The sequence below is a fragment of the Ischnura elegans genome, chromosome 8, assembly GCF_921293095.1.
Source record: "Ischnura elegans chromosome 8, ioIscEleg1.1, whole genome shotgun sequence".
NCBI lineage: Eukaryota > Metazoa > Arthropoda > Insecta > Odonata > Coenagrionidae > Ischnura > Ischnura elegans.
Genome location: NC_060253.1, coordinates 10293235 through 10312158, shown reverse-complemented (window position 1 = coordinate 10312158; position 18924 = coordinate 10293235).

Genomic DNA, 18924 nt, shown 5'->3' with positions numbered 1-18924 from the left:
GGCATTACGATGAGGTTTCAAGGAAGAGGAAGACTGAAGAAATATGGTGAGTCAATATCATTCACTTCATTTGATAGGCCTTTGAATGTTCCCATACACAGATCTTATGCAGGTCTTTGTCTCTATTAGTACCATCAGCTCATTAAGATCTAAATCCTGCGTGGTGCGCAAGATGTAACTTATTTTGTGATAATGTTTAGGACGATATTTCATCATTTCCTATTTTATAGTAGTGTTTTATGCTACGAATTCTCAGCTGTTTACTGGTATGATTATTCGTGACTATGAAGGCGACTAGGAGGAATTAAAGCAGTTATAATTTTACGTAGTTCGGGTGAATTTTGAGAGGTTCATTTTAGCATTTAAACATGTCACGGTCTCTCAAATGCTCTTTCATTTCCTTCATTTTTGGTTTCTTAAATACGAAATCAGTCGTCTTACTTTTCCGCTCTTAATAACCACTTGTCATTCGAGGATTGACTTCATTAGACCATCAAGATCAGTTTTTCAAGATACGTTCGATTACAATGGTGTGTATTCTACTTTAAGCATTGACTAGGCCATAGAGTTTACATTACTAAGGAGGCCCCACTAGGTGGCGGTAGCAGTCATAATTTGAACACGGGTCCCGCGCATTAATTCAAGTTCCAACTTTTGCCACTTGTGGCGCGACCGACACTACTATTCCTTTCATTAGGCTTGTTGTCAGTGGCGGCTTATGAGTGAGCGGCTGTTATCATCCTCTGTGAGCCGAGAATTTCACCGATTTTGGTGTTTTTTTTTAGTATTTCTCCACCAGTAAGATATTTACGAAATATCATGGGTAAATCTCGGTGTTTTGTGCCCGGATGCAGCTCAGGCTACGATTGGGAACTGAGGGAAAATAAGCGGTTGGGGATACAGGACCATAGCAAGAATTTTTATCATACAGACTGTCCCAAGGGTCGTGTGTCATTTTTGACCTGTACTTTTAGTAACTTTGCATGGAGCAATATTCATGAAAATTGTCACACTTATGGGGAAAGGTCCTAAGTTTTGTTGAGTGTAAGCAAAATTTTACAATTTTGACCTTTTGACCTCACAAAGTGGGTCCAAACCAAAAATTTGAATTTGCCTTATGGGGTTTCAATGTTAAAAAAATCGAGATAGACAAAAGTGTGAATTTCATTGACCAATTGTCACACTTATGGGGAAAGGTCCTAAGTTTTGTTGAGTGTAAGCAAAATTTTACAATTTTGACCTTTTGACCTCACAAAGTGGGTCCAAACCAAAAATTTGAATTTGCCTTATGGGGTTTCAATGTTAAAAAAATCGAGATAGACAAAAGTGTGAATTTCATTGACCAATATGTCAATTCTTAGGTTTTCGGACACGAGAGAACCGAAAATAACACTTTTATTTACGAATATTCAACCGTTGACCCAGTAAGGCCACCGTCAAGGTCATAAGGGTGGCAAAAGGAATAGCATACCAACAAAGGTGTCGATCCATGGGTTTTGTAGGGTGCCCAAGTCATTGGTATTGTCCAAATACCCGTATTATTCACTAATTGACCTCCGAGGGTCACCATGGGGGTCAAAGGTCATAGAGTTAAAAGTGGGGCAATCATAAAAACCAAGGGGTCAAACCATAGGTTTTGAAGGGTGCCAAAGTCGGTTAGGCTGTTCGTAGATCCGTATTGTTGATTTTTTGACCTCCGAAGGTCACAATTGGGGTCAAAGGTCATAGAGTCAAACGTCGAGCCATCATGACAACCAAGGTGTCAAACCATAGGTTTTCAAGGGTGCCAAAGTCGGTTAGGCTGTTCGTAGATCCGTATTGTTGATTTTTTGACCTCCGAAGGTCACAATTGGGGTCAAAGGTCATAGAGTCAAACGTCGAGCCATCATGACAACCAAGGTGTCAAACCATAGGTTGTGAAGGGTGCCAAAGTCGGTTAGGCTGTTCGTACATCCGTATTGTTGATATTTTGACCTCCGAAGGTCATAATGGGGGTCAAGGGTCATAGAGTTAAATCGGCCCACCATGACAGCAAAAGAGTGTAACAATGTGTTTTAAAGGGTGCCCAAGTCAGTTTTGCTGTTTTTAAATCCATATTGTCGACTTTTTATTACCAGCGAGGGTCACAATGGGGTCAGAGGTCATAGAGGTATGTTTTGAAATAATAGGAAAACTAATATCCCCAACCAAAGGTTGTTTTGTTGTTTGTTTCCTATTATTTCAAAACATGCCTCTATGACCTCTGACCCCATTGTGACCCTCGCTGGTAATAAAAAGTCGACAATATGGATTTGAAAACAGCAAAACTGACTTGGGCACCCTTTAAAACACATTGTTACACTCTTTTGCTGTCATGGTGGGCCGATTTAACTCTATGACCCTATGACAGCTCTGCGTTGCGAAACGTGGATTCAAATTCGCCGCGTAGCGTGCCTCTTGTGGGCGTGACAACCGGGGCTCGCTACATCAGCGCCGCTATTTGATGCGACGGGTGGGAATCACAGAAACTAAGGGAGTGTAGAATCCTGTGTAGAGTATTTATGGACTAGGCTTTCTTTTCTCTCCCACTCTTCTGAGGAATCCCGCAGTCCTCACTCGAACGATCCCTTTAATTTTCATACAGCCGAACATCCATAAGTTTCTCCGCTGCTGTCATTGCCCATGAGTCATTGCCATAAAGAAGCATACTCGAATTTTACGTTCTTATAAAAAGTTTCCAAACTTCATGATAACATTTCCTGCTTTTATAAGCAAATTGATGCTTTATTTTTTCTGAAAAGTATTTTTGCCCTGGGCTGTTCTACTGATTATTTCTCTTTTGTTTCTACACTTGCATATTCTGCCTCCGAAGCATATATACTGGTCGACCTCTTCCGATGTTTCTTTCCCTAGTATTATACTATTCTTAACTTATTGTCGTTTTCTACTCTCTAATATTTGATGGTGATTTTCAGATGGCATTGGTCTTTGTTCTACCCATCTTCAATCGACTCTTTTTCAATTTTGTAAATATTTCAAGCGTGTGCTGATTTCTCCTCGGTGATAATCATAAATGTAAACTCCTAATTTGTTTCTGTAATCGGTGCCCTTTAAGTATTAAACTATGAAAATTCCGGGAGGATTAACACAGCCTCAGATGACTTGACTTTGCTCCTGATTCTTGATAGCTGGACCTTACAAAGTATCACCCCTACTTGCTTTTTTAATGAATTGTGGATCTTTCACACATTTGTTCAGCATTGCTAATTAACTTCGTTCAAAATTATAAGCATTGAATTTTAATCCACACTACTGATACGTCAAATTATTTAAGGAAGAAAAAGACTAAAGGAATGTGGTGAGAAACTTTTCGTCCTCTTCCAATGTTTTTTTTCCCTAGTTAAATGCCATTCTTTTGCCACACTAATATTTAATAATCGATATCCATTTAAATTGATTTCCTACGTAGTCGCCCTCCTATACACGTCTCATACAGATATGCAATACATGTCTTCAGTTTTATTAGTCACCAGTCATAAGTTCTTTGTTTTTTTCACTTACGGTATTCATCTAACGTTCATTAATTTGAAGAGGTTCGCCTAGCCAGCCTCTACTTTTCCATGCAAACGATGTTTTTATATTCCTCGACCATGTTTCTCTGGCCTCCCTGGCTTTATGTCAAATACCGTTCTTTATTCTCCTTTGATATTCCACAGCTTAAGTATTCTTGTACTTAAGTGGTGCTTTCAGTTAGATTCGAGACTTTTTGCGTGATACATTGAGATGATTTTCCTTCTCCCAAGAACTTCTTCAGCTGATTCCAATAGCCCACGGATTACGTGTTACTGACTCTCTTCTTCTGATTTCTCGGTCACATGCGATGCTACTTTGGTCTACTCTGCGTCCTGAAATTACACTTGATACCGAGTTTTCTTAATTTTCTACATGCCAAATGCTTTTCACACCTTTATTCAGTTTTTAATTTTGGTTGAAATAGCATTGTCGCTGATGAGAGTCTTAAGGTAACTTTAACCGCCAATTTTCTAGTTCCTCAATTGTTTTCTTTTCGCTATCGTATCATCCCTGAATCGTTTTTTCCGTTTTTTCCTTAGAATCGCTTCGCCTTGGCTGTTCTACAGATTATTTTTCTCTTGTTTCTACACCTGGTTTTTCTGCTTCCGAAATATTTAAACTGGCCGACCTATTCCAATGTTTGTTTCCCTGGTTTTATGCTATTCTTGACTCCCTGTTTTTTACTACGCTGTAATATTTTATGGTGATAATGTTTCTGACTCTCTTCCTCTAATTTCTCAGTCATTTCCGATGCTATTTTGTTCTCCTCTACCTCCTGAAATTACACTTGATACCGATTTTTCTGAATTTTCTGCTTACCAAATACTTTTCACAGCTTTCTTAAGTTTTTATTTTATTATTTTGGGTGACATGACATCTCTAATGATACTCTAGTCTCGGTCGTTTTAAGCCTTAGGGTAACTTTTGCCGTCCCTTTTATAGTCGCTGAATCGTTTCATCTTTGAAGAATTTAATCAACTTAGAATCTATGAAGTCTACTATCACTTTCCTTATCTTCTTCGACTGTGATCATTTTTATTTTGTATTCGCAACCACTAGCTTGTGTTCTTTGTCAGTCTTTCATTTTGGATTCATCATCCCTGTTTCTCGGCTTTCCAACCATCTTAAACATCGTCAGTGATGGTATTAAATTCACCGAGAATAATTACATTTTCTTCACCTCTAATCTGCATGATTATTCCCGCGGTATCTTGATTCACTTACTCCACTTCTGCATTTCTTAGCAATTTCTTAGGTTTAGAAACATTCGGAGATGTAGTAGTAATGGGCTTTGCTTTATATCTTAACCATTACCTACCTTTCATCATACATTTGGTGGCTTTTTAATTTGCGCTTTTGATAAGAATTATACTTATTCCAGCATTAATATTTAGCGATCCCTCGTGTATTAGTCAGTAGCTTACACTCCACAAGTCTCCCACTTCGGGCAACTGTATATTGCCGATTCGTAGCTATGACATAAAGGGATAGATGTGGTGGTAGACCCTTCACTTCTACGTCACAGTATTTTAGCCATTTAATTGATATTACGGCGCCTGTAGTGAGAAAAGTATCGATTTTTTTGATAATGCTCTCGGATGTTTCGTTAAATTGCTTACTATCATTTCTTCCGTTATGGTGTAGCGAAGTTCAACCTAATAATACTTAACAGCCCCACTAACAATGTGATAGCGATAATCACTATGCCAATGAAAAAAAAGGTTATGTCACTGCGTCAATTTTCGGGTGGCCCTAACATTTCCCGACGAATGATGGTCGCCTTTCAAGTGAATCAAATGAAGTAGGAATTTTTGTTCTTATATATTTATTGGTATTCGTTTCAGGGGGGAATGGGAGTTGGAGGATAGAGGAGTAGGTTGTTGAGTGTTTTTCCGAATTACGGTTGGACAAGTACGAATTATTTGAAGGCCGATGTCTCTGTTAAGATTGTTCTTCTCCTCATTTTTATTTCAATGGCTTCTCTGACGAGTCTTTATTGAAAGCCTTGGGACCTTTTCTGTTCCTTTAAGGTCGATTGCGTGGCCCAGCGCTGCGTGTTCGGCTGCCGTGGACTTAGTTGACTACCCCAGTTGAATTGCTCTCTCGTGTTCCTCCTGGCATGTTCTAACTGATCTGCGAATGTAGTTCTTCCCACGGGTTTCACAAGGGATCCGGTAGACTCCTTTGACTTGTTGTGAAGCTCTGTTCTTGAGGGTTTAAAGTGATTTTTTATCTGCACGTGAGGAGAGAAGATTGTCATTATCTGACATGTTCTTAGGATATTTACAAATCTGTCCGTGGTCCCCTTTATTCGCAGTAGACTTTATTTCGGTGCTTACGTTATTTGTTGAGGAGTTCGCTGTTTCTGCGGTGTCTCCTTTGTCCACATCATTCTTTTTCATGTCCTTATTCAGTGCTCGTGAGGTAATTCTTTCGTCAAATTCATTTCCCCGCAGAAAGGCCTCTAGTTTCCGCCTTTCTTCGGCAAAGTTGTTTTGGTCGATTTTTTGTGGGAGCGGTGACTCAGGGTGTTTACCACTCCATTTATTTGTGCGGAGTGATGAGTATATGCCCATGTTCCACTCTCCTCCCTTTCCACGTAATCGTGTAAAAAAGGAAGTTCTCCGTCTTCCTCCACCTCCGTTGTGAACTTCATGTGGTCGTTCATTCCGTTCAAATAATTTTACATCGATATGTTTAGTTCTAGTTGTATTCATCGCATTTTCTGAGGAGGCTGGTTACTATAGAAGTTACCATGAGTACACAATTCATCTTTCCAGTTAATTTATGCAGAAGATTAGTAAAGTATATCCTTTGGTACTTACTTTTAGTGAGAACTTTAGAAGTATTCTGCTTCTGTGCTGGAAATCGCTGCATTGTATTTCTTTCTGCTGTTTCATTAAAAAATACTCTTCTATTTGCGACGATAATATCGAGCCTTGTATATTATTTACGATTTAAAATATCATTAGCATGAGACGCCCATGATTATTATCTCATTTAAAAAAATAATCCGTAATCACAAGTCCCCTTTTAATAGCGCAGCACTCTCGTTGCCCACTAGAGATTTGGTCAACACTTCATTAAATCATTTGCTTTGATTTACCAATATGCCATAACTTTTATTTGTTACTCTCATATCAAGAGCAGTTTTCACTGCATCGAGGTCTTTCAATTCAAACATCATCAGAAGTTTTCTTTTGAGCACAACAAGCCTTTTCAACGCAATCATTGCAAAAAACGGAAATACAAATATCGCAACAACGGGAATACATTTCCCTCTCACCCTTTTATGATCACATGGTTCTCATTCAATTGACGTAGAACAGAATATCATTCCTCATTCTATTCGTTAGACGTTTATTTTTAGAACACACAAAGCCTTTTTTTAACGTGCATACATTCTATTCTCCTGCAATTTTCTTACCCGCTGGTTGCATCTTCTTTCAGTGCTCCATTTGGAAATGCCGTCTTAATGTCCCAGTGGCCCATATGCCAGCCAAAGTGAGCTGATAGATCAATTAGTTCCTTCAACGCTGAGTTCTTAACATTTGCAAAAAAAAGTCGCAAAAATATAAAAACTTCTTACAATTAATTTGCTCAAGAGCACTGCATTTACCTACGCGCCCTTTGCCCATTTTTTTTTTACCTTTTTTCTTCGCTGCGATGGGCCGCAGGGCCATATTTTCACGGTTTTTTACTCCACTGGATTGCCACCGGTCACTCTCAGATAACATATTATTCATTAGTTCTTCAATTTTAACCACTTAATTACCATTATAAATGGGCATGGTCAACGGTGCGTAATGATCAGTTAGGATAGATGAATATCCGCCTCTTATTAATGATATGACACAATATACGAAACATTGGTGTCTATATCTTTAAGCCGATGAACAAGATGCATTACTTTCGACAAATAATCGGCCATCGATCGGGATGCTTCCGAATTGCAGTGTCTCTGATATCTGCCTCAACAGTTGTCCTCAATACAAACCCGCGTCAAAGAGATCGCGTTTCGTGCTTCGGTGAGGAACACAGGCTCTAACAGTGTGCAAACGGTTGTACGAGCTAGTCTTTATCTCCATTTATCGGCAATTCATTACCGTCGTTATCGGTTTTGGGATCCACTGCTTTCTATAAGTTCTTGTTCTTGAGATAATTCTTTACTAGGAATTTCCATCCTTGTAATGCCTTGCACGCTTTTCAATTTAGAGTTCTCGCCAAGGAAAAATTTGTTCCAGCACACTACTTACATTTCACCCTTTCAATCGCACATCCCACAGACATTGAAAGTCTCCAGACTATCTCCAAAATGATGATACTTATGAAAATCTATTTATAGCTTCACTATAGTTATGTTGCCTGGAACCTGTTGGGATTACAAATGTCAATCGTTAGCCGTATGCCTTGTTACCAAGGATATAATTTCCCATTTGCTTACCCTTTTTTCTGATAACCGTAATTGCGGTAGCCTAGTTATACCTGAAGGAAACAAATTAATACGGTGTGATTATGTGTAGGGAGAAGCTATTGAACTGAACATTTTCAATGGCCTTTTTGGTACCTTTCTATAAATATCAATTCTCTCTAGCGTATTCTTTAACTAACCTAAAACGGTATTAATCTTTTATTTCACCCACAGATCCCATTATTTCACATGAACGGTAACTTATAAATACGCCTAATTTACGGTAAATGGTAATTTTACTGTTTGATTTTATCAGTGGCCAAAGATCTCTCTCTGAGGGAGGAAATTTCAGAGCTCCATCACTAAGAGAAAGAGAACACGTAACCACATCACAACAGCGCTGCTGACTGCTGAGAAATTCAATGAAAACAATTCAAGAACAACTATTCCGGAGCAGATTAGGGAACAGACTGAATGACCCGGACACACGAGAGAACACACAACCACGAAGTGCTGCCGACTTAGAAGACGAAGTAGTTTCTTGGTTACACATTACCACGCAAGAAATCAGAACCTCCTTTCTATTTTCTCTGAATTTATTTAAGATGTAAATTGATAGATACCGAGTCTTACGATAGTGACTCTCTAGCTCCATAATGATGCATGGTGGGCGCGAAGCAAACCACGGCTTTACAATATTCCATTTTCCGATATCATGTCTTCACCACCCCTCGTTTTGCCTACGGATTATTTGAATTAAATGGACTACTCGGTGGCCTTTATAATGCATTAGTCAATTGTCCCAAAAGCTTTATTACGTCATATGCAGAATAAGAAATTCATCAATAATATTACCTTTTGCAAGTACTCATCCAGTGTAGCCTTACATTTGTTATGGTTGCCTTGGAGATTTTACTCGCGGCCTGATTGGTTGTAGAAATTTACCATCTAATGAGTAGTAACAACTTCTGACTAATTAGTTTCTTTGTAGATCTCATTAGTTGGACTTGAATTTGTGAAGCTTAATAGATTTGATGGTAGTGACCCCGCTAATTGATTGGGTTCACTGCTATCACCGGCTCGTTAGCTTAAACTCACCCCACATATGCTTGTTATCTCCATCATGTACTCACATAGGTTGCAATTAATAACCTAAACTTCATCGTCACATAGTATCATATTATGATGCATTTCACCATCAATTGTACATCATCTTATTCGTTCACTTATCTGAAATGAAATCTGTCCGAAACTGCATCCAAAGCTCTCTTTAGTTTCTAAAGTTGGGTATGATTCATGAATCCGGAATCAAACCATCATTTTTCCATCCCTTATATTGACAGGTCAAACGATGGGTTTTCAGGGACCAAAATAGTCATCGCTCCCTGATCCATCATTTATTATGAATCTCGCGGTCATTCCCACCGTCCCTTTTTCCATCGCTTATTGCGTCACTTTCCGTATCCATAACTCTCATTCAATTAAGATCAAAGATTGGCATTAGGTAAATTAAATCAAATCTCTGTGAGCGGCCGAGCGTTCTGATTGGCTGATAATTGAGCCAATGAACCCTTTAGTTCCGTCGACGAATTATTCTAAGAGTCTCATCCTAAAAAAGCTTGCTTGCCTCCATGAAAACAAATTGTGAGCAAACGTTCGCAGTTGGCGTGTTTCCCAACTCAAAACTGGTGCAACCCTCGACACAGGTGACTCAAAGATGATAAACACTGAATTATTAAAAACGGCCGAATTTAATATAACGAAAACGTTAACGTTCGCATAATGAGTAGATTTGGCTCTGGTGAGTAGGTTTGTTTCACGCGCATTATTTTCTATGAATTTTTTGGAGGGTGCGAATCCGAAAAAATATATTTATTTTTTGTGAAATAATCATTCTTAACTTTATCATATTAGACACAGGTGACTCAATTAATAATTAACACCGAATTATTAAAAACGGCCGAATTTAATAAAATATTACTATCTACATTAATGCATTTATTTTTAAGCAGATTCATTGACTGCTTGAGAGATGAAATAAACTGTGTTTGTATCTTCGTGTCATTTCGGCTAATTCTGTCCAGTATCAGTTGGGAAAAATTCCTACTCGTATTAACAACAATTCTCACTAAATAACCAGAAACACTTATACTTAAAATCATTTTAATGACATTAAAGGAGTAACAAAAATAAATGTAATTCGATTTATTACGCTGGGGAACAATTTTTAACTTATTTTTTGTTGACTTCAATATTTTAGCTATTTTAGATTAGAATAGACATGCTGATTTCTAAACTGTAGTTAGTTTCTTTCTAACAGTTTTTCATTATTTCTTGTGAAAGTATGACAACACTCAGCTTGGTTGAGCGTCGTTTACAGGAGGCATCATTTCTCTACCATCGTATGACATTGCGACCTCATGCGACTGTTGCCGGCTGACTGACGTCATAGGAGGCCAGCGACAGGTATAAAGTTCTGTAATTAATCAGGAGATATTATATATCAGACGCAGGCACACCGTCCGAAGTTAGCTTAATACGCGGGTGGCAATCACATATATTTTACTGTTAATTCAAACGCATCGGTAAACTATACCTTTTTAAACATATAAAAGTATTCTGCCGATTGGGGTGGGTTTCCATGGAGTACTTCAGAAGCATTCTGGGTTCTTCCCCCTACTTCAAGTACTGCTCTTCAACTCACTCCCTTTAATTCTATCTAATTATTATATCCTTTTCCTTCCTCTCCATCGTATACCTAACATTGTACCATCTAACTCTGTTTTCAACATCCCCTCCCCACTAAGTACTCGCTCCATCCATACCTTATGTCTCCTCCGAATCTAATATAAAAGATGCCTCTCCTCAACCTCCATATCCAGCACTTCGTCGTTCCTCCTCCTCTCAGACCACCTGTCACGGTTTCCACCGCGACGTCCTTGCCTAGCCGATTAGCTGACGGAATATTTTTAGTTCCGGGGTACTTCCGCGATTCACAGATCGCGCACGAAAACAGGTTTCGGCGTTCAACTACCCTCACCCCTCCCCTCCTTTCCCGCCACTCCTCCCGAAACATGCGACGTTCGCGTTCTAACCACGGAATCAGCAGGTCCTCCCCGCCGTGTCTCCCAATTCACCCGTCTAGGGTTCTTTCTCGGGCCGAGAGTTTCTTTTCTCCCGTAAGATATACTCCGTCATATGGCAGTAGAGAGGGTTTTTTTCCTCTCCCAAGTATGTGGTACCAGCAGCAGTGTTTTCTTAGGAAAACGACAGGAGTCATATTTTATTTATTTTTTTTAGTCTTACAAAGTGTTGTAAGTTAATGTTGTTGGAGAGTGTGACCCATATGTGTGTGATGAGCTAGAGAAAACTACATGAATGAAGGCAAAATTTTGAATGGTGAACAGTTTTGTTAATCTCAGAATGACTGAGAATTATCATTAAATCTTCTTGGTAATTAACTTTGTGTCTGCTCTAATCAATCTTGCCAAAAGAGACTTTGATGTACTTTCACATCCTATGTATGCACCTGGAGCTCTATAGAAATAGGAAGCTATCTTTCAAGGTTTTGGGGAACCACACCCATCTCTACCATCGGTGGTGCGTTCACCGGGGACGAGTAATGCCTGGCCAACAGACCGTTCAAGTTTGTAACTCGCGTTTCCAACAGCCTAGGAATGCGTCGAACACTTCTTCTTCTCCAGTTTTCGCCTCACCCACATCTCGAATGCCTTCGATCTTCTCTCGTCCTCCTTCCTAAGTGTCCTCGTTTCCCCACCGTAAAGAATTACGCTACAGATCAGACTCTTCAGCAACCTTTTCCTTACACTCTTACATAACCTTCCTCTCAGAAGGTCCTGTCCGTACATGAACGCCTTCTTTCCTAATGCTATTCCCTTCCTGATGATTTACTACTGTGTCCGTTTTCCTCTAATAGATTCTGGCGTTCATTGCAATTTCTTTTCGTTTTAGAATGTTGGCAGTTTTTTAGTTTTTATTTGCATCCGTATGAACTTAAAAATTTCCTATTTTGAATGTCCTTATTACATACGGAAAAATTCCACAGCATAACGCTTGAGAAATGCACTCAATGCGAGTATAAAAAAACACAGATCTCTTAAAGTCACTCTAAACACACAATTTTTCCCAATCCCTTCTTGTTCACTCTCCTCTCCACGTCAATAACCTCCGTTGCCAACGCTCTCGATGATTACTCCGCAAGGCTCTCGATGAATCCACCGTTATAATATCATAAAAATTGCAAAAAACACAGTGAATTAATGTCATCAGCCACCTGAAAAAAATTTGCCCGGAATCCCTTCACGGAGGGATTTCGATTTAATCTATCCTTCTACCTTATTATTGAGAAAATGTTTTATATACACACGGCTTCCGGAAACCCAGCTCGCGCTCTTTTTTTACGATGTCCTTCAATCTGTCGAATCGAAAAGACATGATTACACTTAATTCTTATATTTTAAGAAAGCATTTGACACGGTACCTAGCAATTAACTCATATACAATTTACAGTCATGCGGATTAGATGAAACAGTGGTAAACGGGATACGCTTCTTTCTGAGTAATCGTAAGTAACAAGTAGTTCAATACGGAATTATCTCTGATGTAGTTGAAGTGACATAAGGTGCCCCACAAGGAGGCGTAATGGGCCCCGTTTTGTTCATTAGGCATATACATAAATGACTTATGCCCTAGAATTAGCATTTAAATACGCTTATTTGCTAACGACGCCGTCATCCACCGCGAAATTAGTGATCACTCTGACAATGAAATACTATAATCGAATTTAAACAACGTTCATTAGTGAAGCCAAGAGTAGGGACTCGAACTTAATCTGATCAAATGCACGACGGTGAATTTTTTGCTCGGGTCGCCCATGTATTTTCTGTGGATGTTTTTAACATTATGGCGGCAGAGTGACACGTACGAGTTGAATATCGTGAATGAATGATTTTTGTGGATCTGAACGGAACACGTATGAATGCATGACCCTAATTAGAACATGTTCTATTTTCTGTGCATCCATTCGCATATGTTGGATGGTTACGCGGTGCATTTTGTAGTTTACTCTCGCGTTCATACATTTATACTCGTACGTGTTAATGTACCGTGTAAACAGGCCTTAAATATTTTGGTCAGAGCCCTGAAGAAGCTGGGATTCGTCAAGCGTTTAGTGGGTGGATTTTCGGACGAGAAAGTGACAGAGAGGTGCTATTTCGCACTCGCCAGGCCACACCTTGAATATGCAGCGAGCGTATGGGATCGGGTGCGGAAAGACTTAATTCGTGAAATTAATAAAATGCAAAGGAAAGCTGCACGATTCGTAATAAACCAGCTTCGGGCGTATGATTTTTGACGAAAAATAAGCTTCAGTATTAAAAACCTTGTTCAACTTGTAATATACTAACATCGTGTGGTCAATAACTTCAATTTTTTGAGTTACATTTTTAAATTTTGCTGTCTGCCTATTTTTTAAAACAAAAAAGTTGATACGGTGTAATATTTCCCAAAATGTTTGTTTGCTATGTACTTCTTTGGTACTGCTTATTCTACGAATTCTCTTGTGGTGCTATAATAATAATTGAAGTTATATATTTCCAAGTTAGTTTACATATTTATACAAATATTTTACTGCTTAAATCAAGTGGATATAAAGAATTCCAAATTAAAGTGCAACAATTAAATCTGTTTACGAGGGATTTTAATATACCTACCCTATTCAATATCACTTTGGCAAGCTCCCTAAAAAGTAGCCCGTTGTTTAACAGTCATTGAAGAAAAATGTGAATTTCTAGAGAATTTTCTGGATGTCCTTCTCTTTAAATAAACAGCCATTGTTTAAGCATCCATTTTCATGATTTTTAAAGACAGACGTGTATAATAGTTTCAGACATTCCACCTCAATTCCAAAAAAGCTTGTCCCGTAGGGTCTCAGATTTTGATGAATTCATGGTTGATAGTTTATAGTTGAAGCTGTAGGTCATACTAGTATGATATAGACTACCAGTCTATGTACACACGTCCATAGACTGGTATTAAAAGTAATCGGAAATCCGTACGGGAGAAAAAGTAAACGTTTACATATTTTCAAAAAATATCATTCAGGGGTTGATTTAAATTTAATTCTTGTAATTCTAAGGCAATGAATGAGCCTACATTCTAAAAAGTAAATGCTTGGGCAAATTCTGAGATGGATTATTTTAGAGAAGTTGATTTACAACGTTTTAAACATTTATATATAACAATAATAGGGAAGTGCACTTTATAAATATTTTACTCAGAGTGACTTCCGAAAGGACTTAGCTGCAAAATGAGCAATAAATAATGGCTCTATGACAATCTGATAGTTAAATTGTGGGATTCATATGATATATGGCAAATTTTTTTGAAAAAAAATCGATAACGTATTAAAACCACATATGAAAAAATGATCTGAGTGTATTTAGTTTGAGGTTGATGTAGACCCATACAGGTATCAAAATCTGAGTCTTTTAGGGACAATCGTTTGTTGAATTAAGGTGGAGTGAGCCATGTTTAATAATCTAACCACCGAATTTATTTTAATTTTTTGCTCTCTTCTAGGTGCAAGCCATCCCTGGACGTGAGGGGAAGAATGAAAGGTGTAGCAGGAAGAATGAAGAAGAGAAGAAGACGATGGCCTCGCGGGACCTCCAATGCTTATTCCTTTTGTGTTATTCGGAGACATTTGACTCGAATTTTAATCCACATTTTTGCTTTTTCAATTTCAGAATGAATATTGAAGAATTAGAACACCAATCATCGACTTGAGTTGAAGGCTGTTAAGAGTGCAGTTTTCTTCGGACGCTGTGCATTGCCGTATATTTTCATCAGGTTTACATGAGGTAATCTTGAACGTGAAATGGTAAATAGGGCCGTCATGGACCACACAACTGGAGTTATGAGAGACTCCTGGTGGAAAGTGAATTCACCCTCGATTATCAAAGCACGAGCTCTAGGTAACAAAAGTACACGAAAGGTAACGGCTCGAAGGAGCAGGTTTAAAGAGGGTTCGAAACAGCGCTGAAACAAAGGTACCAGAAAGTGCACTTTAAAGTTATTTTCTACGAATGAGACCGCTCCCAGGAGACAAAGAATGCATTCTTAGGCAGGAAATCTACGTGGGTATTTTTGTGTGGGTTGTTTTTTAAAGGTATTTGGGTGGGTTTTGTACTAACACCATTTATTCCAGGATTGAAGAATGAAGAAAGAAGACGTACCTGAGGCCCCGAAGATTGAAGACATCGCAGGGGGCCTCGAAGAATGAAGAGGGAAGATAATCTGTGTGTGTATAGGGAATGAATGGACTTTGATAATCCCTCGCCTGAACTGAGTGCTTTTTTGTACTTAAATGTAACATGTCTGTAACTCTTTCCCTTCCAGCCATGAAGATTGAAGACATCAAATTGAGCTCGAAGAACGGCAAGAATCCGATTGCGTGTGTTTTTTTATCCATCGTGTGATTTCGTGTGATATTTTTCTGCGTGTGATTTTTTTATATTTGCGTGTGCTGCGAGTATTTTTCCGTTGCGTCGCGTTAGGGCTTGCATGTTAGTGTAATTTATTTATTTGTTTGTTTGCGCATGCACTAATCTTACCTCTTCACAGATTCAAGCCATCGCTGGACTTCAAGGAAGGAAGAGTGAAGACTTCACAAAGAAGAGGATATTGAAGACGCAAGTATTCACAGAAGAAAGAAGAGGAGCATCGCAAGAAGACGTGTGCGATATTTGCGGCTTAGTTTTGGGCCCTTCTGGCCAAATGAGTAAAAATTTGCGTAAGGCTAGGCGTTTCTTCCGTGCGTTAGTTTTAGTTTTTTTGTGCCGTGGTTTTGCATTACGGATTCCATTGCGTCATGCAGGAATGGGGCTGTGGCTAGGTAGGAAATTTATGATTTGCTATCGATGCCATTGTCACGTTCTTGTATGCTGCTTTGGAGTGGTGCAAATCCTCGGAAGGGTTATTTATTTGTGTATGCACTAACCCGCTCTCTCCCTAGGTCCGTAAGCCATCGCTGGATGAGAAGAGAAGAATGAAGATTCATCGGAAGAAGAGAAGACAGAAGAGGATGGCATCGCGGGATCAGAAGAAGACGACATCTTAGCTTTGGGCCCTTATGGCCAATGAATATAAATTTGCGTAAGGCTAGGGGTTTATTTCCGTGCGTTAGTTTTAGTTTTTTGTGCCGTGGTTTTGCATTATGAAATCCATTGCATCATGCAGGAATGTGGCTGTGGCTAGGTAGGAAATTTCCTATCGGTGTCATTGTCACGTTCTTGTATGCTGCTTTGGAGAGGTGCAAATCCTCGGAAGGGTTATTTATTTGTGTATGCACTAACCCGCTCTCTCCTTAGGTCCGCATGCCATCGCCGGATGTGAAGAGAAGAATGAATATTCATCGGAAGAAGAGAAGACAGAAGAGGATGGCATCGTGGAACCAGAAGAAGACGACATCTTAGCCTTGGGCCCTTCTGGCCAATGAACATAAATTTGCGTAAGGCTAGGCGTTTTTTCCGTGCGTTAGTTTTAGTTTTTTTGTGCCGTGGTTTTGCATTGAGAATTCCAAGGCGTCATGCAGGAATGGGGCTGTGGCTAGGTAGGAAATTTAAGGTTTCCTATCGGTGCCATTGTCATGTTCCTGTATGCTGCTTTGGAGTGGTGCAAATCCTCGGAAGGGTTATTTATTTGTGTATGCACTAACCCGCTCTCTCCTTAGGTCCGCAAGCCATCGCTGGACATGCTGAGAAAAGGAAAATGAAGACACTTGGAAGAAGATGGGATGGTGCACTTTACCGAGCCGGCTTCTGTCGGCTCTACATGAGTTGCAGCAGATAAGGAGCGGTATGATCTCATAATATTCATTCAAATGTGTTTCATTTTTCCTGTATACATTTTAAAATTTAACGAGTTTCTTGAGAATGTTCAATGTTTTTTTCATAAACGGAGCTGAATTGTGCTTACATTGAACTTATAATATCCCCATAATGCCATTTAAATTTACAAATAAACTTAATATCCTCCTCAATTTAGTCATTGACTACTCAGTTTGAAAATTGTACTTGGTACTTAGTAACTGGAAGTGATTTAATTTCATTGACCTATACTAACTTTGAATTGAATATAAAAATATTTGCAATGGGCTAAATATTATTTTGTGCCTACTTTTTTCTGGATGAATTATAATAACACATCAACGTATTTTCTTTACAAATGTTTTCGAGTAAAAGTATCACCTCCATTAACAGTCTCCGCTAAAATATTTTCACATTATAAAGCAGTCCGAATAACTTCTATTTATAATTCGTATCTAATTTATCTGTTTATTCATTACAAATTTTATTTTCCGTCATGAGTTTTCATTCTGAATCAGAATTATTTAACTTTTTTTGCCCTGTGAAAGGTTACCCACTTCAAAATCAATCCTTAATTTTTCCTATTTAATCAAAGATATAGTTCCATTTAATTGGAATTTTTTACGATAAAAAGTATTATTTATTAATTGAATATTATTTGATATCCTCTGCAGTACGGGAAATTTTATTTCGCACTGGAAGTTTTTAAATCCAATTTAATGGTGAGCCTATTCACTCTGTAACGTCCATGTGCCATAAGAAAATTTATTGATTGATTCGGCCATGAAGCCGATTTTCGAGGACATGCTTTGTGTCTTTATGAATGTTGTTTTTTTTCAATTGCAGAGTTCGTTGGATGGTAATGTGTGAGTTGACTACTCGAGGCCTCGATGAGACCACGTGCAAGGAGATCGAAAGAATACCGCTCGTTGCCGCAGGCAGACGGTAAGATTTCATTCATTCCTCTTACAAGGTTTGAATTCAGTTCAGAACCATTATTTAGTGATCACATAGGTACACTATAATTTTTACATTTCGGAACCTCGATGATAAAAGTAATGATTGTGTGAGAAAATAAATAAATATTTTCAAATATTTTCGATTTGAAACTTCATTTCTAATAAATTAAATAATTCGAATGAAGGACAGTTATGGGGATTTTCGTGAATCTATCATAAGTATTTACTTTGCTCTTTAATTTTCTCATTGTAATGTGGTGGTCGAGGATTTCCATATTGGCCTTGCTTTTGGTAACTCAGCATCCGTCGTGCGCGCTCATGTAATAACTTCCTCGGAGACCCTACCTGAGGGAAACATTGGATTCCATAATATTTTCTACTTTTCTGAATTTTTCGTGATGGCTGTTTTTGACGTAATACTTTGACCTCTGGCTCTTTGCATGATCTTGAGCATTAACTTATATTATTCCTTTCGTATCAGAAGACTTAATTATTAAATTACAACCTACAAAAATGTATTAAAATACATCCTCCTGGATAGGTGTAGTGTCCTTGATATAGATTCCATATTTGTAACTTCTGCTTTCGTCTTTTTAAATAATTTCATCGTATTGATTTTTATAATTTCATTATTGTTTTCCATTCATAAAATAGTACATACATTAAATGTAGAATGGGTATTTATTCTATCAATTTTTAGTAACACCCATGAAGTCCAAGTAAGTCGTAAAAAAAGATATATTAATAACACACTCAGCTCACTGTAATTATTTCCGGGAAAATGTTTAATATTGCCAAATCATAACTATGAAAGTTTTAAAGAATAATGAAAATACATTGGAATGTCGCCGATTAGATAATCGTAAAATAATTTGGAATTACCCACTCTTGCATTTTTTAATTTTAAAAATTTCCAGACACTTAAAAAGTTTATATTTGCTATACTTCATCCTCGAAATGATATTTCTGAGCTGACAGTTAACTTTTTAGGTCTCCCCTTTGTTGGATTATGAGAATTTTTTCTTGTTATATTACCACAGGTCAAGCTTGTGGACAGCGACAGCGATTGCTTTTGGAGACAACTCTTCAGGTCCATGAAATGGACATCTGAAGG